The 25,872-nt window shown below is 45.7% G+C and overlaps 1 long non-coding RNA gene across 2 annotated transcripts in view; it reads left to right on the forward strand.

Moving 5' to 3' along the window:
• Positions 1–25,872, forward strand: part of LOC109394204 (uncharacterized) — a 45,587-nt gene that overhangs the window by 13,491 nt on the left and 6,224 nt on the right. Inside the window, exons 2-5 of one of the 2 annotated variants that reach the window (XR_002126409.1) lie at positions 9,176–9,484; positions 11,050–11,153; positions 12,593–12,654; positions 12,861–13,104. This is a non-coding gene — a long non-coding RNA (uncharacterized LOC109394204). The remainder of the gene's footprint in view (positions 1–9,175; positions 9,485–11,049; positions 11,154–12,592; positions 12,655–12,860; positions 13,105–25,872) is intronic. The other variant, XR_002126410.1, reaches the window with a different exon arrangement.

A 25,872-nucleotide genomic window follows, 5' to 3' on the forward strand; every position in this document is an offset into this window, starting at 1 on the left:
GAAGATCATACATCACCACTACTATCAATATTACCGCTACTACTAATTAAATTCACAGCTGCCTCTATGAATTATTTGTTGTGGTCAGGTGTTATGCCAATCAGTTTAACATATTGTTTCATTTAATCTTCATACTCACAGGGAGTGGAAGGGGGATCTGCTATGATTGCTTGTCTAACAGTGAAGGACTGAAATGCAAGGCCTGGTTCCAGCTGCCCTGATTCTGGTCGCAGTCATTTTGCTAAATGATCCCTTTTGCCTCTTTGAGTGTTTGGTAGTTGGACCTTGGTTCTCTTCAGGGCCTCTTGGCTGGGGGCACACTTTGCCCTCTGTAGGGGACAGGGCACTGGTTCCAAATGAGATAGAGTGGGAAGAACCTCCTGGGTTCTCACTGAGAGGGCTGGGACACTGGCCAGACCCCTCTCTGTCTGCAGTGCCCCCCTTTCTGGCTGTGCCTCAGTGTTCCCTAGGTAACCACGGGGGACACAGTACAGATTTATGGCCCTGCTGCTCTCGAGCAAGTACCTGGAATGTTCTATTTGAGACTGATGGTGTCTGGCTCCCAGATGACTCAGGAGGGAAACAGACACCAGTGGGAGGCACAGAAGGAAGGGAAGCCCTCCTACCACCTTCTCACCTCCCACAAGCAGAGAGATTGAGAGGAATGGCTGTGCCACACACTGTTAAAAAGGCAGAGAGGGCCGGCCGAGTGGCGCGATGGTTAAGAGCTGGCTTGGGACGCCAGAGGGCCCCTGTTCAGATCCCACATATGAGGGCCAGTGACACTGCCCTCTACAGCTAAGATGCTGAACAACAGCTCAACCTGGAGCTGGGCTGCCGTGAGTCACCGGTGGTGGCGTAGGCTGCAGCCCCTGTGGCAGTGGGTTGCCATGGACTACCGTATGTAGCCAGCAGCCAGCGTGAGCAGCCAGCAGCCGCAGTGAGCGGCCATCTAGAAGCCGGTGACTGATCTGCCTCGCCCGGGAAGAGCGCAATGATGGTGCCAACTTGGGCCAGTGAAGCGACGTCCTCCACAACTAGACTGAAGAACAAAAGGACAGCAACTTGTCTGTTCCCCTTCCCCCAATTCCCCAGCCCTGTACCCATCCCCCAATTCCCCAATAAAAACATTTAAAAAAAAAAGGCAGAGCTATTCCAGGCTCCCATTTTAGAGATGGAGACTGAGGCCCTATTCAATCTGCTCCTTCATTTGCTGCATGAACAGTGGTTGACCTTTATGCCAGGCTGTGTTAGATTACTGGGGAAACACAAACACGGGAAAAAGACAGGCTCTGCCATCAACAGTGCTATTCACTTCACAGGGGGATAGGTCATGGGACAGGGAGCCGTCGTCAGGGTGGGATGTTAGTGTGGGGGAGGGCCCTAAGAGTGGCATGTCAATCACTTGTATTTAAATGGGTTCAACTTCACTTCAGTTCATTCTTTTAGCATCTATTAGGTGCTCAGGACAGCTGAGATGAACAAGAACCAAGGAGCACACTGCTCTAAGGCAGAAAGGAGAAGAATAAGATTTCACTGGACCTTTCAGGGAGTGAAGGAACTATCTTTGGTGTCCACAACTTGGGAGCTTGTTGGAGTAACACACATGTTTTACATAGTGAATAATTCTACATTAATGTGCCTACTTAAAAATCATACCAATACATCCACACATAGGTTTTCCCCTTCTGAGTAGTCACCTCAGGAGGCAATAAGCTTGTTTCGATGTTCCAATTAAAACTTTTTTTTTATCTTTCAACAGTGTTCTCGAACCAATGCACATTCTTGCGACCATCATGGTGAGTCAAGCACTCATTATGTGAGAGCAGAGGTGACTTTTAGAAATAATCCATAGTCCTTATGAAGACATCTAGCCCTGGTCCTTGGCCTGTCTGTCCCAGACCCCTTCCATGACTTCACCTGTGCTGTTCTAAATGGCTGGGGGCTAACCTCTTACCCTCCAGGGTTTGGTCAGCGGTGGGCATGGCAGGAAGGAGAGAAACAGGAGAAGTCAGGATCTCTCGATCTCTCTCTCTTTTCTCCTATTTCTCAGGGGCTATTTCTGGCAAAGGTTCATTACTTCCATGGCTTCTGCTCCCACAGAAAGGCCATATATATGCATATATATACATATATATATATATGCATATATATACACACACACATATATATATAGACTCAATGACTTGCTATATAACAGCATAACTTGCTATTATATATATATATATATACACACACATATGTATATATATATTTTACTCATAATAGCAATGAAAGGACTTGAATAAATGGAAAGCTATATTTTGCTTCTCGAAGTATTGTAAAGATAAAGATGTCAATGCCCCAGAATTTAATCTATTTAATGAAATTCCATCCAAAATATCAATGGGATTTGGAGGGGACTTAACAACATGATTCCAAAGTGCTTCTGGAAGAATAAATGCTTAAGACGAGCCAAACTAATTTAGAAACAGGAGGGTTTATGCAGGGAATTACACTACCAAATTAGAATGCTTGATAAGGTGACCTGCGAAGGGTTAGGTTGGCAGATCACTGAAACAGAATAGATCATCTAAAACCAGATCCAACTACACCTGAGAACAAATACATGACATTTCCATCCTTCACAAATGGTGTCAATTTTGGATATTTTGGGGAAAAAAAAGTTAGAGCCTTACTTTTCACCTTACATAAAATAGGAATTCCAGATAAATTAGAGATTTAAATGCAAACATCTAAATCATGAAAATACTAGAAGAAAATACAGGTGCATGGTTATATCTTCTTAGGGTTAGGGAAATTCTTTTTAACAATGGCATCAACATCAGAAACCATAAAAGAAATGAGCAGGAATATAAATAAAAGTGTTAAAACTTATGCGGCAAAACCTCCCATGTTGCCAAGTTTAAACACAAAGGCTATATTAAAGACATGTTTTCAACTTACATGAATAATAGATAATTAATATTCCAGATATCTAAAAATTCCTTATAGATCAATCACGGAAAGATGAATAACATCCAAATAAAAATGTGAAAAGGACATGAATAGATAAATCTTAAATGAAATATGTGTGTAATCAATAATCACACAAAAATTTGTGTAGTAATAAAGTAAATGACACCACAACGATATCTAGATTTTATCTATTGGGCAGATAGAAAGGAATAGAGCTAAGTCTGAAAAGTCTGAAAAGGATGAGGGGCAACGCTGATCATCTCACACAGTGTTGGTAGGCGTCTAAACTGGCACATTTCTGAAGGGCGTTTGACAAAATGTGTCAAAACACTCTAAAATATGTATAACCTTAACATAGCAATCCCACTTGTTGGAATTTACCTTAAGAAAACAAGCAAACAAATGCACAAAGATCTGCTTGTTACAGTTTTGATCTAAAAGCAAATTCACACACATACACACATATATTCACACCTGATTGGAAGCAGCGTAAATGTCTGTCAATAGGGAACTGGTTAAGATGTTATAGTACATCCCCACGAATGCTATGCAGCCATTTAAATGACAATGATGTCAACTCATGACAGTATATATTTGATGACATTCTGTCCATAAAATATAGAAAGTGAAAAAATCCAGGGTGCCAAACTCTACAAATAGTCACATTTATAATATGGAAATGTTTAGATGATTTAGAAAGAGGTAATAAGCATATATACAAATATGTTAGCTGGGATTATGTCTGGGTAGGTGGAGGGATGGTAGATAATATCATACTTTTCCATATTTTCTAAAGATTTTATTTTCTTTTTAAAACAATAGATATGTAATCATCTGTCCCTCTCTCCCCACAAAAATCATAATATTTTGAAAGGGCAAAGTCAATTGGAGTCAAGTCTGCTAAATAATGCAGGAATCAAGATGGAAGACTTTTTAATTTAGAATCCACTAATGCTGTACTTACCCATTTTCCCACAAACTCTTGGCCCATTTTGTTCTTTCTTTCTTTGGAAAATATACTCTTTCCAAACTGCCTTTTTCCTAATAATTCCAATCCAATCCACCTATGAAAGTCCTATCAAGCCCTGAAGGGTTTGCTAAATCCCTGGGGGCCTCTCCCCATCCTTGTAGCTGGATCTGCTTGCTTTCTTCGGTGCTCCCACGACACCGTGACACAGCTCTGGCACAGTCCCCGCCTGCAGCAGAGTGTCATGGTTTCCTGGGACCTTCTAGTCCTAGTCCCCTCCCTTGACAGGGGCATCAAGGTAGAGTTTTGCAGACTGGGATGAAGGTGGGGGGGCCTCCACCTGGAAGAATGGAAGGCATCAAGTTGAGGGGGTCTCAATGCTCACAATCGTGAAGGTACAAGTGCAGAAAACAGGGAGGGGACCAAATCTGTCTGGGTGGACTTAAACCAGAGCCAGAGACATCAGGCCTATCAGGACCATGTGCTTGTAAGGATTCTTGGTTCTAGAAGACCAAGCTCCAACCAGCTTAAGCAAAAACCAGGAACTTATTATAAGTTAGTTGAGTATAACAAGCAATTCAAAAACCTGGCATGTATCTGGGCCTCAATAGCAGCTGGATGCAGGGGTTCAAGACCCTTTGGGTAACTACTCACATACTGTATCTCATCTTTGTTTCCTTCTTCTTTTATTTCCACAGAATGAAACACAATGAGAAACAAAACCATAAAAAGGCCTCATTTTTATATTTTAGAACACAGGCAGCCACAAAAAGCCTGGCTCCGTTAGTCTTGTCCTAAAACTCCCACAGAAAGGTTCAAATAAGTCTGAGGGTCAGGAGCTTACATCTATCTATTGCCAGGCAATAGGTTCTATCATTGCCTTGACTTGAGTTGGTGACTATCCCTGGGCCATCAACCTTGGCCGGGGGACAAGGCTCACATTCTTCTGGGATGGCTGCCATGGTGACTGTATAGACGAGGGGAGGGACAGTTCTTAGACAAGTGGTGCCTCATAGGTATTCATGGCAGAGCACGTAGGATACAAAATGAGATGGAGGCGCGAAGAGCCTGAGGGTTTGCCTAGAAACCCACTTAACATTTGAAGATGAGTTTTATGAGCCAGAAGGAGTGTAAGGTTTAGATGCGTTGGACACCTGCTTTTTTTTTTCTTTCTAAATTGAAGTCCCGGATTTTTGTTGTTGTTATTGTTGCTCTTTGCTCATCTCTCAGTCCTTGTCATAGCCCCTTACACCTAATAGGTGGTCAATAAAATTTGCTGTAATGTTGATCTAGGGTGTTCTCATTGGGGATTTTGCAAACTGGATCCGCAGGCCTTCAAAAAAGAGCTCTGGAAGCATTTTTGACATAAAGAAATAAATCCACAGCCTCCTTCCCCATGACTGCTTTGGTAACAACATTCATCTGGAGGTGGAAGCTTAGAGGGCATGGTAATAACTTATTTCGCTTCCCAGTCCTGTTATGTGTGTGGGACGTGTGTGGGAGCAGTACCTACGTGGAATCGGGGATACACACTGAGCATCCCAGCATTGTGCAGCCAGCCCATGTCTGTTGGGCTCTTGTCAGTGATATCAAGACCAGTTCTGGCCAGAGTTAGAGGGTACAGCATTCACTCTTTCATAAAGTCACGCAGCTTTAGTTAGGATTCTCTGAGTGGAAAGTCCACATCAGACTACTTAACCAGAAGGCATTTATCGGTTCATATCAGAGAATGTCTGGCTTCAGGTAAAGTTTGGCACAGTATGGCCAAAAAACGAATTCTCTATTTCTTGATTTTGCTTCTTTGGTAAGGGTTCTATTTTTAATCAGGATTTCCCTTTATGCTCCCTCAAATTACTTCCAACTCTTCTTGGGGCTACATCCTTCCAGGTTCACATCCAGTAGGAGAGATGAAGCCTACTTCTGTGCTAGCTTTAGAAGAAATCCTTGGCCTTGAGTCTCATTGGCTGGTTAAGTTACGGATTCAACTCTGAGCCAGTCACTGTGGCTGGGGGTTAGGGGTGGATGAGATACACTGCTTGGTTTAGCTTAGTCATGTGCTCATGGCTGGAGTAAGCTTTAAAGTTGTGGGGGGGGCAGCTTCCTCAGACAAAATTGGGCTATGACGTCCAGTCACAACTGGATGGCAAAATCAACAGCAAAGTTTAGCACGTACACATTTGGCGGGGATTTCGGGGACCCTGTGATCTAACTGCTCATTCCATAAGCTGTAAAACTGAAGCCACCGAAAGGTAAAGCGTTTGTCCCAGGACTCACAACAAATTAAGAAGAGGGCCAAGGGCTCATGACTTTACATTTGGAGCTCTTTGTGCTAAAGCACCTACCCCTTATGGACTCATCTCAACAGCCCAGGTCACCATCTCCTACCTCAGTTTTTATTGCCATGAGGAAAGATACCAGGGACAGTTGTGCAGGTTATGGACTGCACAATTCCAGGGCGGCTTCTATTTACATCAAAATCCATATGAATGGCACCCTCTGGAGTTGTGCAGAATACAACCTATATGGGCATAGATAGGAGGATGGACCTGGAATTTGTTTTTCAGCAGGGCTGGCAAATACTTGTCACATGTGGTGACATTTCTCCCTCCAGTACCCATGACAGGCATTGCCTGTTAATCATGTCGCTCTTTCTCACTAAGCTCAGACTCAATCTCAGAATTTTTCTCAACCCAACCCTCTAGGTTCCCACCAGTTTTTAACTGTAGCTGGCATGAGCTAAAATCTATTTGCCTTTCTGTGCTGAAGTAAGTAGCTCAAATCTGTTCTCAGAATGACCCCCTTCCCAGGCCACTACCTTAGCTTAGCATCAGAGAGTGAGAAAACTTCCAAACGAAACAGACAATGCTGCCATGATAACGTCATAAAAAGGCATAAATATTAAGTGAGAAAATACAAGTAAAGGCCTTAGATTAGTGACTGGCATCTTGCCAATGGTCAATAATTAGTCATTTAAAATAATAACAAAATATTTAAAAATCACCTTGTTGGAATTTATAATCATATATTTGATGTGCTAACAGCCCCTGGCATCAGTGTGTATTCTCAATCTAACCCTTACGTTAGAACAGAAGTCAAAGGTGTAAATTTCTTAGTGTTATTGAGAATTAGATGTTTATCACAGTTTCAGCTCACACATACACACCATATCTGGAAATCAGGTGTTGTAATCCAGGGGGAATAATTCTCTCTGTCCTTATGCCTTATATCTTATGTGGTTGGTTTGTTTGCTTTTTCTTTCTCTCTCTCTTCCTCCCCTCCCTTTGCCGCGCCCCCCCCCCCACATTCATAGGAAACCAGTGAGCTTGTGGGGTTGTGGTGGTGGCAGGGGTCAGCAGGGGTCAGCAGGGGCCAGCAGGGGCAACCCTTCAGAGGTTCTCACTGGCAATGCGGAAGCAGCCACATGCTTTGGGCAGGACCACAGACATCAGCAGAGCTAGTTTCCTTAGTGGAATCAGGCGGAGCCAGTGGAGACGCCACAGACCAGTCTTGCCCAGGGCTTCTCTGCCTGCGGTTTGCCAGCCTGGCTAGGCAGAGTGAGGAGAGAGGGAGGGCATGAAGGAGGGAACAGGGAGGGTGGTGAGTGTTATTAGCTTGATGGCATTAGAATGGAGAGCTGTGCCAGCCTCTGGCAGGAACAGTTCTTTTCAGGCGCCAGTGCCCCTTGTCCTTATCCTGCTATTGGGTTTTTATAAGCGGACAACGAAGAGGTAGCCAAACTCCTTAGATGTCTGCTTAGATCAGAGTGACAGAAATGTCCCAGCAGCAGGGTACTTTGAAGACCACGTGACCCAGACTCTTCATTTTACAGATGAAGGCCCTGGGAGTCCAGGAGCAAAATCTTGACTCAAGTGTTCATCAACAGGAACAGACCTGGGCTTTTTGGAAGACCCAGATGGGTCAACCCGTTGACACTTGACCTTGAAGAGAGGTGGCCAAGGACTATGGCAAGCGTTCTGTGGAAGCATTCCAATAGACCAATAAAGGCCACAGCTCAGTGATGGGCACAAACCAAGCACCTTCAAAGGATAACTATTAGTTTTGTTTACGAGGAGAAACCCATTTCAAAATACAGATCCGTAACTCAAGCTTTTTGATAAGTGCAAGTGACTTTTAGAGTCTAGTTATGGTAAAAACCTAAAGTAATTCTTCCCCATCAAAACTGGGGCCTAGAGTCTCTATGCCCACTTCTGGCTTCCCTGACACCATGTGTTCTGGCTTCACACAGTCAGGCCTGGCCTCCAGCCAGAGTTCAGAGGGAGCAGGGCTGCGGGCGGGTGTTAGGAAAATTCTCAGCGATGAATCACTGATGCTGTGCCTGAGGCTAAAAGCATAGTCAATTTATTTGGCGCCTTTCTGCTCCCAAATTATCCAGCTCCTGCTCGATCTTTAGCTTGGGAACCTTAACCCAAGTTGGCCAGGGCCTCCCCTTCCTGCTGTATGAGCCACCCGTACCTGGTCTCCTCAGCCACCTCAACAAGTTTGCTGCAGTGGAATACATTTCATGCTGAGGTGTCAGCCCCCTGCGGGGCTGGGTCCTCATGACTATAATTCAAGGTGGCAGGAGATATGCTGGGGAAGTAGCATGAGCGATTTTTGAGCCACGTTTGCTCCTAACACTGTGTAGTTTTACTTATTTACTTGTGTGTGTGTGTGTGTGTGTGTGTGTGTGTGTGTGTGTGTGTGTGTGTGTCAGAAAAGGCATCTTGGACTTTACTGATGAAATGAGCCTGTATGAACAAAAGCACAGTGTGAACTATAAAGCAGTGTATAGCTCCGAGGGGTTATTGAAATTAGTTTCTTTGGGTTCAGCAGGGAGTGTGATGGAAAGGACATATGCATTTATTTGTTTTTCTTCAGGAGGACCCAGAAGACAGTGTGGGACTCACTGAGCACAGTCCCTTTCTTAGAAGGTGGATGGTGTAGGGTGCTCTGGACTCAGGGCGGGTGGGTATACTTAGAAGGAGGGGTGCTGAGGGGGTAGCTACATGATCCAAGGAGAATGAGTCCAAAGAGGCCTTATGAACCTGGGAATTACAGGAGGTGACTGTGGCAGAAAGTGTTTTACCATGACAGCTGCATCAATATATCTCCCATTTGACAGGCTGGTCTTACAGCCTGACACACTCCTCCAATGAGAAGTGGGCGGGGGGAGTGTCTCTGTTTCTTCCCTTTGAAATGGGGTGGGTCTTAGTAACTGTCTTGACTGAAGTGATGCCATGTGACTTCCAGGGTTAGATCATAGAAGACAACACAGCTTCTGCTGTATTGGAAAACAGTTGGCTCCTGGAACTCAGCCACTAATTTGTAAGGAAGCACAAGTCAGGGAGAGGCCACGCGTAGAAGGTGTTTCAGTTGATCACGCCAGCTGGGTCCCCAGCTGACAACCAGCATCATCTGTCACATCTATGAGTGAATGAGCCCTCAGATGAGTGGAACCTCCAGCCTTGGAGTTTACTTGCTGAAGCCCCCCAGACATTGTGGAGCAGAGATAAGCCATCCTCTACTGCCTGAATTCCTGACCCCCAGAAACCATGAGAGGTAATAAACAACTATTATTGCTTTAAGTAACTGAGTTTTGAGGTGATTTATTATACAGTAGTAGATGACTAATTTAACAGATGACAATTTGGAATAAGAGGATCAGGGCAAGTATCCTGCCTCTTGGAGATCCTTGGCTGGTATTGCAAAGATGCTAGAGGTCCTGAAATTGTAAGGGAGTAGAGGTAAAAATTTTCTGACAGTGCTTGGCCAGGGAGAGCGCAGGAGATGCAGCTAAGCCCAGAGCTTCGTAGATGGAGTGAACCTTTGTGGGAGAGGCAGGAAGATGACTCGGTCTCTGCCGCTGGGTTTTGAACTTAGCCTTCAAGGCAAATGACTCTTCTCCGTGGTCATGGCTGCGGACAGCATGCTTTCACACCTCTGGATGCTAGAGGCTGGCAGCACACTCCAGGCCCTCAGGACTTCTGGAGGGTTCTATGCCAAGGCCTACTTATATCTTCCACTGCCTATTTCTCTTGGATATTGTTGGAGATGACGCTCCCTAAAACCTATGGGTAATCATAAATGCTAGACTCAAGATATAAGATCTCTGGTCACAAAAAAGGAAGAAGCTTATGATAGTAGAGGTTCTTGGTTGCAAGCAACAGACAATTATTCTAGATGAGTTAAGCTGAAAATGAAATTACGGGAAAGATTTGGAGAGTCCTCAAAATCCTAGGAAGACTAGAGACGAAGGGTCAAATCACATGACAGAAGCAGTTTAGTAAACGCACGGTTGACACAGCCCTTGAAACCTGGGCGTGGCTACTTCTCCATCAGAATGGAGCCTCCATGTCTCTGCTTCTTTGTATCTTGAGCTCCCAATTCCAAGTTCAGAACAGATGCATCTGATTGGTCGAGTTTTGGTCATGTGCCACCTCCTGGCTACGAGGGGAGCTGGGAAATCGAGGATCTAGAGTTTCATCTTTGTATAATGGGGGATTCTCCTCAAATAGGAAGAGGCTTCAGGTACTGGGCAGACAAAAAGTTACCATTGTCCACTACGGGGTTGTTCTTGACTTGTTCCTATTATGGGTGCATCCGTGTGTCAATATGTGTGCAACGGGAGAGAGGTAGCACAGGCCCTGGGGAAATTTCTGGGAAGAACATTACATTTAGAAAATAAGGGATACTAGTTATTTCCTGCTTATTCTCACTACCATTCTTGCCCTTTCATGTCCTGCCCTGCATCACAGGGCCTGGACCCCTGGAAACCACAGATCCCAGGCCCCCTTGGTAGGTTCAGCCAATGGGTAGCACTGGTGGGCTCGCTGTTTCTTGTGTGGTCTATGGGAGTGACTGCATCTCTGACAATTCCAACGTTAGCCACAATAGTTTAGGACCGGCCTTGGACAGCCCTCCCTGTTGGTCCTAGTACTGATCCAGTGGTCCCTCCTGGGTGGCTCCATCACACTGTCTGGCACCACCAGTGGCACAGTCATAACTGTGTCCGTGTGCTTGGATAATAACTTGTTCTCATCTTGTTCCAGCCCTCAGAGAAGTAGCTGTTTTCTGCCTTTGCCTAGTCTCTGGCTTACTCAACTTTTCTCTTTTTGTTCTTTTAGCATTTTCAACACTTTATAACTAGTTCCCTGGATTAAATCACCTGATTTGAAATGCTAATATGATTACTGTTTCCTGACTGGATTCTGATGCACATAGTGATTTGGTAAGAACAATATGCTTTACAGTATAACATGGTTCTCAATCAAAGGGGCTTACAGTTTGGAATGCTCCGATTTCTTTTCACTGGTAAACTCATATGCATTATTTAAAACTTTGTTCAGGCATTAGCTCTCCCAAAGCCTTCTTGATGCTATCCCTGCGCTTTGCCCTCAAAACCCAAAGATGCCAAATACAATACCACACACTCACAGGTCGGTGTGTGGCAGTAGCATTTGTTGGTGTTTATAGAGACAGCCATGTTTATAATACAGCCATTAGAGGTGTATGTTTGCAGAAGAATGCTTCAGTAGCTACCCTTGGGCAAGTGTGCTGACCTCTACGTCTAGAATTGGAGTCCAGATTCCATTAGTAGCTAGCTGTGCAACCTTTGGCAAGTCAGTTGACTTCTCTGGGCTGCAGTTTTCTCTCCTGAAAAATGTGTGGGTTCAACCAGAGGGGTGACTTCCAAACTGTTTTTTAAAGTTGTGTATAAAGTTATGTGGAGACCCCATCTGGAAACCAGAAATAAATGCTCTGGTTGAAGCTGGGATAGGAGTCCCAGAGTTCACGAATGCCTGAGCTCTCCCACGCAATTCCACCCCCCCCGGAGGACCTCATGGAATAAATAAAACCCTGCACTAGATCACCTCTTCTATGGATACAGGCACAACAATTAGGTGAGCCAATTAAATACTCGTACGATGCCCATGCGTTGCTCAAATGATAAGTCTGCAATAGCCTTAGTACAACAGATAGATTCAGCAATCGGGGTGAAAATTTTCTCTAACACCATGTCAAGGAAGGCGTGTATATTTTGGCCAACTGGCTAACCACACTCTATTCATTGGCAGATGTAAATGGAATCTTGGTGAGGTATTTGAATAAGCCTTTTCACCATGAACCTGATAAGATCATTATAACAGCTTTGTTACCGCATAGGCTTAGTTACCTTACCACATAACCAACACTCCCTCTTGGAACTAACCATATCTGCATTGGTTCACCTTTTCCAGTTTTCTATGTAGCCTGATTAAGTGGCTCTACTGAGCTGAGGTAGGTGTTCACCATTAACAAACATCTTGAAACAACAGGAAGCCACCTTTGTAGCCAGCCACACAAGAGCCGGTTGATTGGATCAAGTTCAAGTGCATTGAACTGTGCTTTTCCTCAAGGAGGGAAGAAACATGGGAGCAAGGAGAAAAATACAAGCAGGGAGTCTGTTCAAATAAGGCTGGGACCTGTCCGGAATTGTTATCAAGAAGGAGAAACTTTGACCACGACCATTAACACACATTCTCTAGCCACTCAATTTTTCGTCATTATTTTCATCATCTTTGCAGCCAGTATCATTATTTTCCAAGGCACTGAGCGTTTACTATGTGCCAGGTATAATGCTCATCGCATCTAATCCCCCAAACCATTCTACTCTTATCTTTTTTTCAGAGCAGAACACTGAGGTTCAGAGAAGTTCTAGCACTCATTCTTTTGCATTCATCCGCTGTAACGTAAGTGAATTGGGAGTCAAATCCACATTTGCTCAATGATAAGACCATGCTCATAATCACAGCATCCTGCTGCCTTCCCATTTTCAGTACCTCACAATGCAAGGGTGGGCTCCTCAGTCCTGTTTGCCTTAGTAGCATGACAATGCCAGTCTGTCATGCCATTGCCAGTCTGTCATGCCATTGTCAACCTGTCCTCTCACTCACAGGAAATCCAAGGCCTGTGAGGTTCCTATGGTGGAGCTCCTGGTGACTCATCCTGTGCCTGAAGCAGCTTCAAGTGTTTGCCTTCTTTGCATGTCTGGAACTGCTGGGCACCACTGAGCTGTCACCTGGCTTGGGAGAACCACTGAATCAAGACTGGAACCAATTAGCATGGGAAACATGCCAGCTCGTCCTCCACATCCCCAGCAGGCACAGCCCGGTTTCTTTGCTGCTGAGAACTCCTCACTGGTAAGGATCTTGGCCCTGCTCTGGGGGATGTTTCCAGGAGAATGACATGTCTCTCTTCAGTGGCTGCAGACAGTCAATTAATGAGCTAAAAAGGCAGAAATGAAGGAGGTGGACCAGAGATGAATATAGAGAGCCAGGCAGTATAGCCAATAATGAGAGAGAATGGCCAGTCATTTAAGCCAGACTATGGGTCCCATGAGAAGGGCTGTCTTGGTTAAAGGGCGGGGAAGAGGCCACACTGGCTGCTGATCTCTGAAATCACCACCATCCACATGAGCATTGGAAGAACACTGGGCCTCAATTCCAATCCCTGAATGATACAGACTTATGGTGCTTTTGGGAGCAAATCTTTCCCTTTTCTGGATTATACAGCATGAAGGTTGAAACTGCAGGCCCTGGAGTCCAACTGCTTAAATTTTGAATCTAGTCTCTACCCGTTTCAACTGATTGTGAGCAAATTATTTAATCTCCTCAAGACTTAGTTTCCTCAAATGTAGAATAGGATAAAGATAATAGTCATCTCATAGGGTTGCCACAAGGACTAAGGGAAATACTGCTTGTAGGGTACCAAGCATTCTTGGCACATGGGAAACATTCTCTAACTTAAGATGTTTTGGGGGCCGGCCGAGTGGAGTGTTGGTTAAGAACTGGCTTGGGATGCCAGAGGGCCCCGATTCGGATCCCACATATGAGGGCCAGTGACACTGCCCTCCACAGCTAAGATGCTGAACAACAGCTCAACCTGGAGCTGGGTTGCTGTGAGTCGCCAGCAATGGCGTAGGCTGCAGCTCCTGCTGCAGTGGGTTGCCATGGGCTACCGTGTGTAGCCAGCAGCTGCCGTGAGCAGCTGTCCAGAAGCTGGTGACTGATCTGCCTCTCCGGGGAAGAGCACAATGATGGTGCCAACTTGGGCCAGTGAAGCAACATCCTCCAGAACTAGACTGAAGAACAAAAGGACAGCAACTTGTCTGTTCCCTTCCTCCAATTCCCCAGCGCTGTTCCCATCCCCCGATTCCCCAATAAAAAATCTTTAAAAAAAAAAAAAGATGTTTCTGGCTACACAACTAATTGAACCTCCAGCTCAGAGTGGCTTTTAAAAGGAAATGTAATAGCTCAGGTAACCAGAAGTGCAAGGAGAGGATGTACTCAAAGTTGGTTAAATTAGGTCCTCAGTGTTGTCATCAAGAACCTGGTTATTTCCGTATTTCTCTTGCAGTCCTGAGTGTTGGCTCTATTCTTAGGCTGGTTATCAGGATGGCTGCCTCATTCCCAGGCACCATGTCTACATGTGTCAGTGTCCTGGGGAAGAAGGACGTATCTCCTGAGACTCTCTATTTGAAGCAAAGAAACTTTTTTTTTTTGCATTCTACTAACAAAGTCCTGCTTATATCTCATTGGCCAGAATTGGGTCATATGCCTGTTCGGACCCATTACTTGTAAGAAGCTTTTGACCAATGGGACTCTTCCTGGACTTGAGGGGGTATAGTCAGCCTCACCTGAGGCTACATGGAGGGAAGTTGGGTGCCTGAACGAAACAAAAGTTCTGTTAGGAAAGAGGAAGGGAGATGTGAACGCTGGCTCGGCATATGACTGAAATCTCCACCATCAATAAAATTCACTATTATCACTTTTATTATGACTGTTTCTGTCATCAGCATCTGCTCTGGACTGCTTGCTCTCCCAGTCTCTTTCCTGTTCTGAGGGTCATGACTCCAATCTTACTTAGCATTCTCAGTGAGTACTGGGCTAAGCTTTGTCCCTGCCTCTTCCAATGAGAGGGCAACTAAAATGTACCATTTCTGCTTCCAACTTTCACTCCCCTCTCAGAAATACCTCCAGTCAAGCTGCTAAGAACCAGCCAAAAGAAACTGATTTCAAGATCCCAGCATCTATCACTTACGACAGTGAGTTGTGTAACTGAGCTGAGGATACAGCTGATTATGTGCCAAAGTATCTGCTTTCTTCTACTTCAGGAACATACTTGGGAGTCCTTCTACCCAAGGTGGCAACCCCACCTCAAATAGTGTTCTGGATTGAAGGGCGGTAGATTAGAACATTTCTGACTCATTGAGAGAGATCCTCTGTGTTTCATGGTCACAGATTGTGTGACTAACAATGTTTGTTTTTAAAAGAAGGGCCAGTATGGATGGTTTGGTGAAAAAAAAAATCCCATTGTGAGGAAACAACTCAAAACATAATGGTATACCATTTGGGAGTTAGGAAAATACTCCTCAGTTACGTGGGACAACCAATTTTTTTTTAGCTCTCCCATCCCAAAATATAGCTTAGTTTTTCATGTGTAATTGAACTGATTTTTTTTCTTTTTAATGTATTCTTACTTTTTGGCCACAGGGAAGGCTATTTGTTGAGCAGGTGGCACAGACCAGTTCCCCTGTCTCTTGTAAATGGTCAGTTGAATCAACCATCAGCAACCCCTCAGCTGCTGGCCCACTGGCCTGAGTCAAGCAGAAAGTGATGTGTTTTGTTCTGAGGATAGACCCGGGTCTACTGCCTCATAGTATAGATAACATTTTTCCTCTGAGGGTCAGGTCAGACCCTGCCCTCTGATGTCATCAACTCCCAAGCAAATGGCAGAAATTCGGCACCATAGGCGTGCTCTCAATGATCAGCCCGAAAGTCTCCAGCAGCTGGCAGAGTGAGTTATGATTCATTGAGTAAGATGTTCATCACCTCCTTCTTACAAATAAATTCCCTTTGCTTCTTCAGAGAACCACGAACCCTTAGAGCTAGAAGCGACTTCAGAGGTTATGTGTTTAAATTTTTTTTTGCAGCAATTTGCGTCTGCTGCAGGGACTCTGATGTGGAGGTTCTGTTTATATGAAATCCCCATAGGCCTTCTAGGAGAACCAGTGAGGGAATACACTGAAGCTGACTGTTTACTCTGGGCTAACATTCTTTAACCAAGATGGGAACAAGAGTTGGCCCTTAACTTCTGAATTGAACTGACTCTGAGTTTGAGTCTAGTTCTTGGATGGCCTGTGAAAAAAGGGACATAATTTTGGACGCTAACTTTTTGCATCTTGTCCTCTATTCCACTCCCAAATAAACCTCTCCCAAGTTCGTACAATAAAAGGCATGGTAATAAACTGTGTGTGTGAGTCAAATGAAATGATCATCACACCAGGCTGCGAGATACTAAGAATACAAGGAAACTCTGGGAGACTGATAAGAGTTTGGTCTTATGATTTTTGGTGTGATGGAGGCATGCCAAGAACCAGGGGATGGGGAGAAAGAGCAAGATTGCTTGTGAACTAGAGAGTGTGTGACTGCTGGAGCCATGCTACTCAAGACTTGGATCAAAGGGAACAGTAAATACGGTGGCCTGGGGAGCCTGGAACAGCAGCTGGACAAGAGAACTTCAGTGGTCACTAAGCAGGTGGTCATGCAAACTGAACTCATCCCTAGGTCCCCCTCTTTGAGGATCTTACATCTTGGGAAGATTGGTTGACCTTTGTTCATTTCAACCATGATGACTTCACACTGTCAACTTGGAGAGCTCCTCTCCTCAACATTCTCTCTCAGTCTCTCTTTCAAGTTGGTTGGAGTTGGGTTCTGTTGATTGTAATTAAATTACCCTAACTGTTATAGGGACCCTTTATGAATTAGCTAATAGCTAATTACAAAATAGACAGCCACCTGAGGAATAAGTTTGACCATTTAGGGGGCTTGAGTCCTGAAGCTACCAGTGAATCACAATCCTGCTGCTTGAACACTGCCAAGCACAGCTGTATGCTTGGGCTTTTGGGCAATGGAAATGTGTCAGTAGTGAATACTTGATGCTTTGCTGCAGGTGGGAGACACAGATGGTTAGCTGTCACGATACTTATCCTTGTCAAAAATCATTGTTCTCTTTCTTGTCTCAGTATGACCTGTGTCAGCAGAAGGAGGGCTCTGGGAGTCAGCAGAACTGCCAACCAGCAAAGCTCAGGCTCTAGCTAGCTGTGTGATCATGAGCAAGCCACTCTACCTATTTCCTTACCTATAAAAGAGTAAATAGGTGAGTTTCCTCACCTATAAAAGAGTAACACATTGCAACCCCACATACAATGTTAAGAAAAGCAGAATTGCTCTGGTTTCTGGGAGGATACTGGTGGCCAGGTGGTGGTGGTGGTGGTGGTGGGTGGAAATTTGCCTATGCAGTCTTCCCTGTTACCCCCTCTTTTGGTTCTTGAGGTACTTCTGGGGAACCCTAGATGTCTGAGGAACACAATTGATGGCCTCATGGCTAGACGATCTCTAAGGGACTTTGCCAATTAATTTCCTCTGCCAAATGGTAATATTTCCCCTTTTTCCAGCCCTAACCATAACCCTGGTCACTCCATACACACATCCATTCTCTATGCATACAGGGAAGAAGAAAATGGGCTTTTTTATGTGTTTAGCACTTGCTGATTGAATTTTCTGTATTTCTGGAGATGGCCAGGACCACTGACAAAATGCTGGGGAGTCACTAACAATTTCAGTAGAACACCCTCCCACAGACGGGAAGTTTGAGCCCTCTCCAGGTCACACGTATAGTCACTGGCCAGACTTTTTAGGACTCCAAGGCCCTGAAGCTGAATTACAGAAACACAAGACGTTCTGATGGCCCCTAGCCCCTAGCACCCATTTTTGGACACCCTAAGGGTAAAATGCTTCTCTGAGAGCATCCTGAGCCTTTCAGATCAACTTATAATACTGGTACTTAAAGGTGTTCAAGAGATGCCAGCATTTCTATTCACCCATACTATTTTCCCAAAGAATCTCTCGCCCCTCTAACAAACCCTTTGAATCCTTGCTAAAGAGGTACTGAAGGACATATGTTCTTACAAGGTAATCTCTCCCTTTGCTTGCCAGTTATCACTGATTGGTCTAGAAGTGATCATTTGGCCAAATGTGACCAATGAGTTCCTCTCCACTGGGACATAGACCACAGAGTTCCCAGAGTTCCTGTCATTTAGATGATGATGGACATGGAGCCAAATGGGAATGTGGCTCTGGGACAGCTGCCATGGTTGGGCCATGAGCAATAGAGGAAGCCAGTATGCCAAGAGGAGAACATAGAAGACACATAAAAAGAAGGTAGAGACTAGAAAACACAGGGACAGAGGGAGAGAGAGGGAGGGAGAGAGAGACAGAGAGAGACAGAGAGAGACAGGAAGAGAGAGAGAGAAGCATTCTGATATTGTTGCATTCTACAGGCCTTTTCATTTTCCTACAGTTAGTTAGCTTTCTTTAGACGGTCCCTTGGATCTTTCCATCAAACCTGAATTTTTACTTGAACCAGCCGGAACAGGCTTGGTTCCTGGCAACCAGACAGTCCTTAATTGAGACAAAATACTTAATGAAACAAGTCATGGCACCATTTACCCTGCAAGGGCTCATTCATCTCTTTACTCACTCAGCTGATATTTACTTAACCTGAATGTGCCAGCACTGTGTATACCAGCAGGAGGGAAACAGTGACATACAAATATTTAAGGATTCACGATTATTTCAAGTGTGGAATGGCTGAAGGGCCTGGATGGGCGAGGAAAGCACGTGACAGTGGCTGTCATTCTTTATTTGAAGGGACGTAACAGGAAGAGGAATTTGACTTGCCTTGTTAACCCCGAGGCCATGAGGAAGTCGATGGGCAGAAATGAGAAGACGGAGCCAGTGTAGGAAAGAGCTTTCCAGCAATTTGGTACTGTCTAGAGATGGAATAGTTTGTCTTCAAAGGCAAGTTTCTCCCACCAAGAGGCCGAATGACCAGTTTTCAGAGATTTTGTAGGGTAGATGCAAACATTAGAAGAAGATTTACGAGGTTGGGCAATTAAGTTCGCAAACTCATCCTAGAAAAAGTGCTACATAGTTCATTGCTGAATTTCACTATGGTCACCTTTGAAGTAGTCCCCTTGGGGAGCTATGCACTGACACCAGAGCCTAGTCTACCCTTCAAAGCAATTTGGGAACTCTTTTTCTGGAATGGCCATCAGACCTGTCATCATATTACCCTTGATGTCCTGAATGTCATCAAAATGTCTTCCTCTCAATGTTTCCTTTATCTTTGGGTAAAGAAAGAAGTCACTGGGGACCTGATCAGGTAAATAAGTAGGGTGTTCTAATACAGTTATTTGTGTACAGGCTAAAAACTCCCTCACAGACAGTGCCGTGTGAGCTGGTGCATTGTCGTGATGCAAGGGCCATGAATTGTTGGCGAAAAGTTCAGGTCGTCTAACTTTATCACGCAGGCTTTTCAGCACTTCCAAATAGTAAACTTGGTGAACTGTTTGTCCATTGGTACAAATTCATAATGAATAATTCCTCTGTTATCAAAAAAGGTTAGCAATATTGTTGCAACAAGTTTGCGAGCTTAATCGTATGACCTCGAAGATGAGATGACCTCTAAGGCTCTGCCCCAAAGCCCTGGGTTCTAATTTTACCTTGGACCTTCACGGTTCGTGTGATTTTAGGCAAGTTATCTAACTTCTCAGGGGCTGTTTTCTCACCTGTGAAAACTGGGATGAGAAACTCTTTGGCTGTGTTGCTGTGAGGAGTAGATTATGCAGCATTTAGGAAGTGCCTGGCACAGAGGAGGAGCTCAGGTAGTGAGCGTGTTCTTGATTTTTCTCTGCTACAGGTTGGGTTTTTCTCTTCTTGAAATGCTGCTGCTTTCTCAACTGCTGCAGCCACTTCTAGGATATTATTTGCTTAAAGCAGCTGTCGTCCACAGAGATGACATGGCTTGTGTCTTGTTTTCCTTGTGTAACATAGGGTTGTGCACAAAGAAGTGCCTTAATAAATACTAGTGGATGAGATTTAATATGGAATTTTGGCTTACAGTCCCCACACCAAAGCTTATATAAGAGCACACCTATCCTCTACCCTTTAAAATGAAACACTGAGCCACCACTAGACACGTGTGTCCATGCAGAATTCCATGCACAGACACACATGCAAACACCTAACTAAATGCACACGGCATGCAAGTAAGCACGGCCATGCACACCCATGGACACCGACAAGAAGCTTTGCACTTCCCTGTCCTCATAATCAGGAAGATGGGAGAAGAATCTGCCTGTGGGATGAGTCACAGGCGGCCGGGATGAAGGGCAGGATTCAGCATCCCCTGGGAGTCTTTATTTATAGCTCCAGCTGCTGGAGAAGGGGTTGAAATCATTCCTAAGGAGCTTCAGTGAGGGAGTGTGATAAGATAACCAAGACATGGCATTCCCACCGTCACGCCGCCTTAGAGGCAGGCGCCTGTTGCTGCTGGAGCCCAGAGACGCACCGTGTCACTCCACGACTGCAGTCCGTGGGGAGGAGCTGAGCTGACCGCATTCCAGCTGGTCCATCAGCAGCCGGCTGGACCCTTTCCCCAGCACACAGGCAATCTCTATGCTAATCCCAGCGAATTCCTCCCAACAAAAAGAAACCCCTCTGGGCTGACAGAGGCCACTGATCACAGAGGATGCAGTTTAGACTCAAAATGATACAGTTGAATCCACTGGCCCAGCAGTCCTGCCTCTGTCAACAGTGTGGTTTCCGTAATGAGCAGAGCAAGTGGCACGAAGAAACTGGCTCTGGCCCCAGCCTGCCTTCCTGAGGACCAGGGTGGGAAAAGGCAACTGACTCTGGAATGGATTCTGAGAAACACCAGCAAAACCTGGTGGGCGGGTGTAGGATAGCGAGTTCTTCGAGTGTAGACTCTGTGTCTCATCTACTATTGCGTCCCGACCACCCAGCACACTGCCTGGCATGGAGGAAGTGCCCAGAAGATGTTGACCACCAAGTACTCGCACAAACTCTTTAATTTCCCAGTGTATGAGGGCACAGCTACAGTTCTTGGATACCATGCACCCTAGGGAGGAAAGAACATTCTCTGGGGAGCCAGGAAGACCGCAGCTCTAAGCCTGCCTCTTCCTCTAGAAGATTCTTGGGCAGGTCACCTGATCTCTCCAAGCCTCAGTCTCCTCATCTATAAAATGGGACTCACTGATACCTACTAAGTTTGGGGGGCCGTGCCAAAGATTAGAGATGGCACAAGTGTGTTACTTCACTATGACATGTGTCACCTGGGAAGAATGGATATGAAGTTATTATCAGCCAATGACACGTTAGTTGTACTAATTGATCAGATAGCACCTGGCAGGAAACAGGGACCCGCCCCCCCCCCAAGACTGCTTGGGACTGTTCACTTGGCTCTTTATTTCTGAGGCCTCCTGCTTGGCCGGAGCCCTGTTTTGGGTGTGGTTTCTCCTCTCAGCGCCCACTGCTCTCCATCGGCACACATGTGCACCTGGACCTTTGTTCTAGGCTGAGGGACACGCCTTGGACTGGATCCCATCTGCCAGCGCTGACCCTATGCTCTGCCCTCATATGTTCTTCCTCTTGGCCCTTGACCCTCACCTTGGCTCCAGGCCCTGCACTTGGCTTAGGTAACAGCTGCTGCTTGTCTTTGAACTCTGTTGATTCAAGTGGGTCATCCTGTGCCTGCTGGTCCTGACCATCCCAACATGTCAGGGTTGCCTGAGACGGGCCTGCCCTTTGGTCCTGCTTGCCCATTTCTACCGCTGACTCTTGGGCTTCGTTCAGCCCTGGAGTCCTGAGGGGGCCAAGAGGAAGCTCCTTGAACCTGCTAGTCTGGACGACAGAGCACCAAATCCAGTACTTGAGTTTGAAGTTATTTCTGGGGAAGGTCAGAGGGCGAGGGAGAGCCGGAAGTGAGGCTGAGGAGAGAAGGAAGAAACAGGAAGTGGAGGACAGTCACCTTAATGAGCTAATGCCCATCCTATCCTCAAGAGAAAAAGTAGTCGCCCCAGCCGCCATTAAAACACCACTCCTTAGACTGAGAGTACTGTACTGGGGTGGTTATTAAAAGCCCTGGCATTTGAACCAGACAGGCCTGAACTTGAAACCTGGCTCTGTTACTTGCTGCTCTGTGGCCTTGGGAGAGCTGCACCATCTTTCTGAGCTTTGGGTGTTCACTTATAAAACAGCATCAGTAACAGTCCCTGTCTCAGGGCTGTTGAAAGCATTAAATGAGACAATGGATGTGACGTACTCAGCACAGTGCCTGGTGCGCAGTTGACAGTTAATAAAATGGCTGCAACGAGGACCAACTTGTTCTTCTGAGCCCGTCCTAGTGGCTGCTCAGGGTCCTCAGGAGGATCCGATGAGATAAGAAATTTCAATGTGTTTAAGAGAAAGCTGGAGAGCATGACGTTAACACAGAGTATTAGAATAATTATCCTATTTCTTCGTTTTTACAATTTGCCAACCGATGTGCTGCTGGACATGGATTGGGTGCCTGGCTGACAGAGGGCATGATGGACCCTCTCAGACCTGGCTCCGGTATGACATTTCTACTGGTACAGTGGGAGTAAGGGGCTTCCATAGGATCTGCCTCCTGTCCCAGGGCCTTCTGAGGCCATCAGTGTTGCCCAGTCCTTCCAGTTTAGAGGAGTGGCTTATAATTAAGAAAGGCACATTGGACCAGGAGCTAAAAAGCTTGATTTGCTGTTTCCCAGAGCTTGTGGCTCTGAGGCTGCTTGGGACTGAGTGGGCCAAAGGTGAGGTGAGAAGGGACCAGGCCCTGATTATGACCCAAGACTCCCATTCCAAAAGCCACATCAGTCCCTTTGGGAAAGAGCTTCAACCAGGTAAACTGCCCTCTAGCTTCAGGACTGAGTCTCAGGCCCGCTCCCAAGGGCAGCCCCTTTTAATGCACCCCTTAGGGGGAAGAAAACCCTGAGAGCAAATTCTGGGACTGGGTCAGGATGAGGACCTGCCCTCTTACTGGCCCGTGAATCCCTGAAACACAAACACCAGGACCCTAATGGTGGAAGGGAGGGGTGGTAGAGTTCACAACAGAAGGGTCTGGCAGACAGCTGGGCATAGAGTCTAGAAGGACAAACAAATAGTCTTTGACTTTCTATTCTATTCTTATCTAACAACCCCTATAGACATCACAGTAGCCGATTCTGCTCAGCCACATTTCAGGCCTTCCCCAGCATCCTAGCTGACATGGGGCCATTATAGTAGAATCTTGGGTTGCCCTGCGTGGCCACACCTTTCACAGGTGTTAGGTGTTACAAACCCCTACTATTCCGCTACATTTTCTTTTTTAGCAGAACTGTGTGGGCAGCAGTGTGCTAAGGTGGACCCCTCTGCTAGATCCAGGGATGAACCATGTTTGATCTTACTCAAACATGGTAACTCCATCCCCATTTACCAGTGTTTAGTCTAGGGATGTCCTGTGGTCCAGCTTTACCCAATAGGACCTGAGGCAAAGTCTTCTGATAATATTTTATTCTTTGATAAGAGAGTGACATGGGAGGAGAAACTCTGGTCTCTTTTTTCTTTCTTTTGTATGTCTTTGGGGGAGGATGTGGTGCTTGGAGCTGTGGCAGCCATCTTGACACCCCGAGGAGAAAGCCGGGAACACTGCAGAGAAGTTGACCCAGAGACTTGAAATTGTTGAGCCACTGATCTAACCCTGCGAACAACAGCCAACTTGTAGACTTTCTGTTAAAGTATTAAAAGTCCTTTTTGTTTATGCAACTTTTAGTCAGGTATTCTGTTACTTGTATCACAAAGCATTCAAACTAATACTTCAGGGAAACCTCTCCTCATTTGACCTTCTCTCTTTCTTCTCTCTTCCCTGGCTTAACCCAAGGGACTCAAACTTGGATGCCTGCAGGGGCCAGGGCAGTGCGACAGGTGAAACTGGCCCAGTGTAAGGGAAGCAAGTTGGAGAGTGAGGGGGCTGGTGCTGGCTACCCAGCTCCGGCTGGTGGTGGCCATGCAGGAGTGCTAGCAGGGCATGGCCAAATGCTTTTATTTTTAAAGAGAAGTAAAAAAAAAACACACACACACACAAAAAAAACAAAAACCCTGTATTTTCATGTGGAATCTCTCAATTTTAAATGTGCATTTAAATGGTAAACAAAGATACTCTGTGGGCCAAATCAGTACTTCTGGACACTGTGTATAGTCCAGAGGGCACACATTTGTGACCTGGCTTTAATCTCAGAGTTCCGTCACTTCCTGGGCTTGATCTCCAGTGTGGGCTGTCAGTGACTTCTTTCTGATTTTGCTGTTGGGTGGGGCTGTGACTGTGGACTTGGATGAAATAGAAATAGGAGCTAGAGAATGGGGGAAAGGAGGACAAAGGCTATAACTGTGCTTGCCACTAAGGTGGGATGTCTGCAGGACAACAAACATTTACCCTGCAGGATAAACCTTCTCTTCACATAGGTCCTGTGTGTGATTTTTTTTTTTGGGGGGGCTCACTGCGACTTCCTCCATTAAGTCCCATTACCAGAGGCCTCCTTCTCTTATCTAAGCATCACTACAGTTCAGGCTCTAAGAACGGGTATGAGGAGAACCTATTCCACCAAACAGTCACGAGGCTAGGAAGTTGGATGCAACCTTCTAGGAAAGTGCCATCTGATATCCGGTATGATTTCACTGGTGCTGTGGAGACACAAGTTTTGCCTGGGGGCAAGCCTCCTCAGTCCAATTTACCCAATAAGGGCTCAGTTCTTTTCAGCAAAATAAAAATATCCCATGGAAAATCTAGGGACAGTGTGCAGAAACAGACTTGCATGGAAGTATCCATCCTCTTCTGTGGTAAGAGATTGCGGTGGGCGGGTAAGTTCCAACTAGAGAAGATCTTTGCTACACTTTGCATGGACCTGGCGGCTGTCGCCCAAGGGCCCATCCAGAGTCCCGGTCCCTGCACGGCCCAGGGAGGTTGCTTAATTTCAGTTCACAGGCTGTAAAGTTGGAAATCTTCATGTTTGCCGCTAAGTTATCAAATTAGAAAGGTTTTGGAGAGCCTTTGTTGAAAGGCCTCAGAGAAGAGCTAATAAAAATGCAGGGTACTGGGTATAGCCCACTGCTGCCTCTTGATGAAAAGAGAGAGGGGCTGAGTCACTACCGGCTTTGGGGAGTGAGAAGAAATGTCAGCAAAGCCATGAATAATAGGTGTTGTACTGACACCTAAGAAGGTTAAGGGCAGGATTAGTGGGCAGAGAAGGAAACAGTGTGTGGGGGAGGCCAACTACAGTCCTACAGAGCTTCTGTAGCTCATTGCCATCTGAGGATGGGATAGCCAAGAAAATAGGAAAATCCTTTTTTTTTTTTTTTTAAGAAAACAATGTGGGTGTGTCAGAGAGAGGGGCCCTTCTTGAAAGGCAGAGAGGTGGACTTGATGGCTTCCAGAAGCCCCTTTATCATGGCTGAGGAGGCAGGCAGGCAGAAGTCAGTGAATTCGAGCACGTCTCCAAGGATCTTAGGCCCCTCAGAAGGAACATTCTGCAGAAAGGCAGAGCACAACCTTGACCACTTCTAGGCAGACCCCAATATTCCAGAAAGGCTAAGGAATGTTAGGATGTGTTTCGGTTCCTGCCATCACTGAGATAGTAAGTGGTTCAGAAGACATTTCCTGGCCTCTGCGTAAGAAACAGAGGTTTAAAGAGCTGGTGTTTTCCATAGACCTTCTGATCAAATAGTTTCCTGGTGACTTATTCTGGGGGGACCAGCAAAGGATGGTCATCAAGAAAATGACCAAATGCCTCACCATCTGACAGTATCTTGACTTGCTTGTCTAAATTAACCAGACAAATCTCAGTGAAGACAGGTTTAGAGGCCTATAGACTAAGAGTAATGGAGGTGATACCAGCCCTACTGCTTCCCACTATGGTGGATGTTGGCCCACCATCAACTCGTATATGTAGATGAAGGGGTTATGGGCCAAGGCGAGAACATTAATAAGAACAA

The sequence above is a fragment of the Hipposideros armiger genome, unplaced genomic scaffold, assembly GCF_001890085.2.
Source record: "Hipposideros armiger isolate ML-2016 unplaced genomic scaffold, ASM189008v1 scaffold_416, whole genome shotgun sequence".
Classification (NCBI taxonomy): Eukaryota; Metazoa; Chordata; class Mammalia; order Chiroptera; family Hipposideridae; genus Hipposideros; species Hipposideros armiger.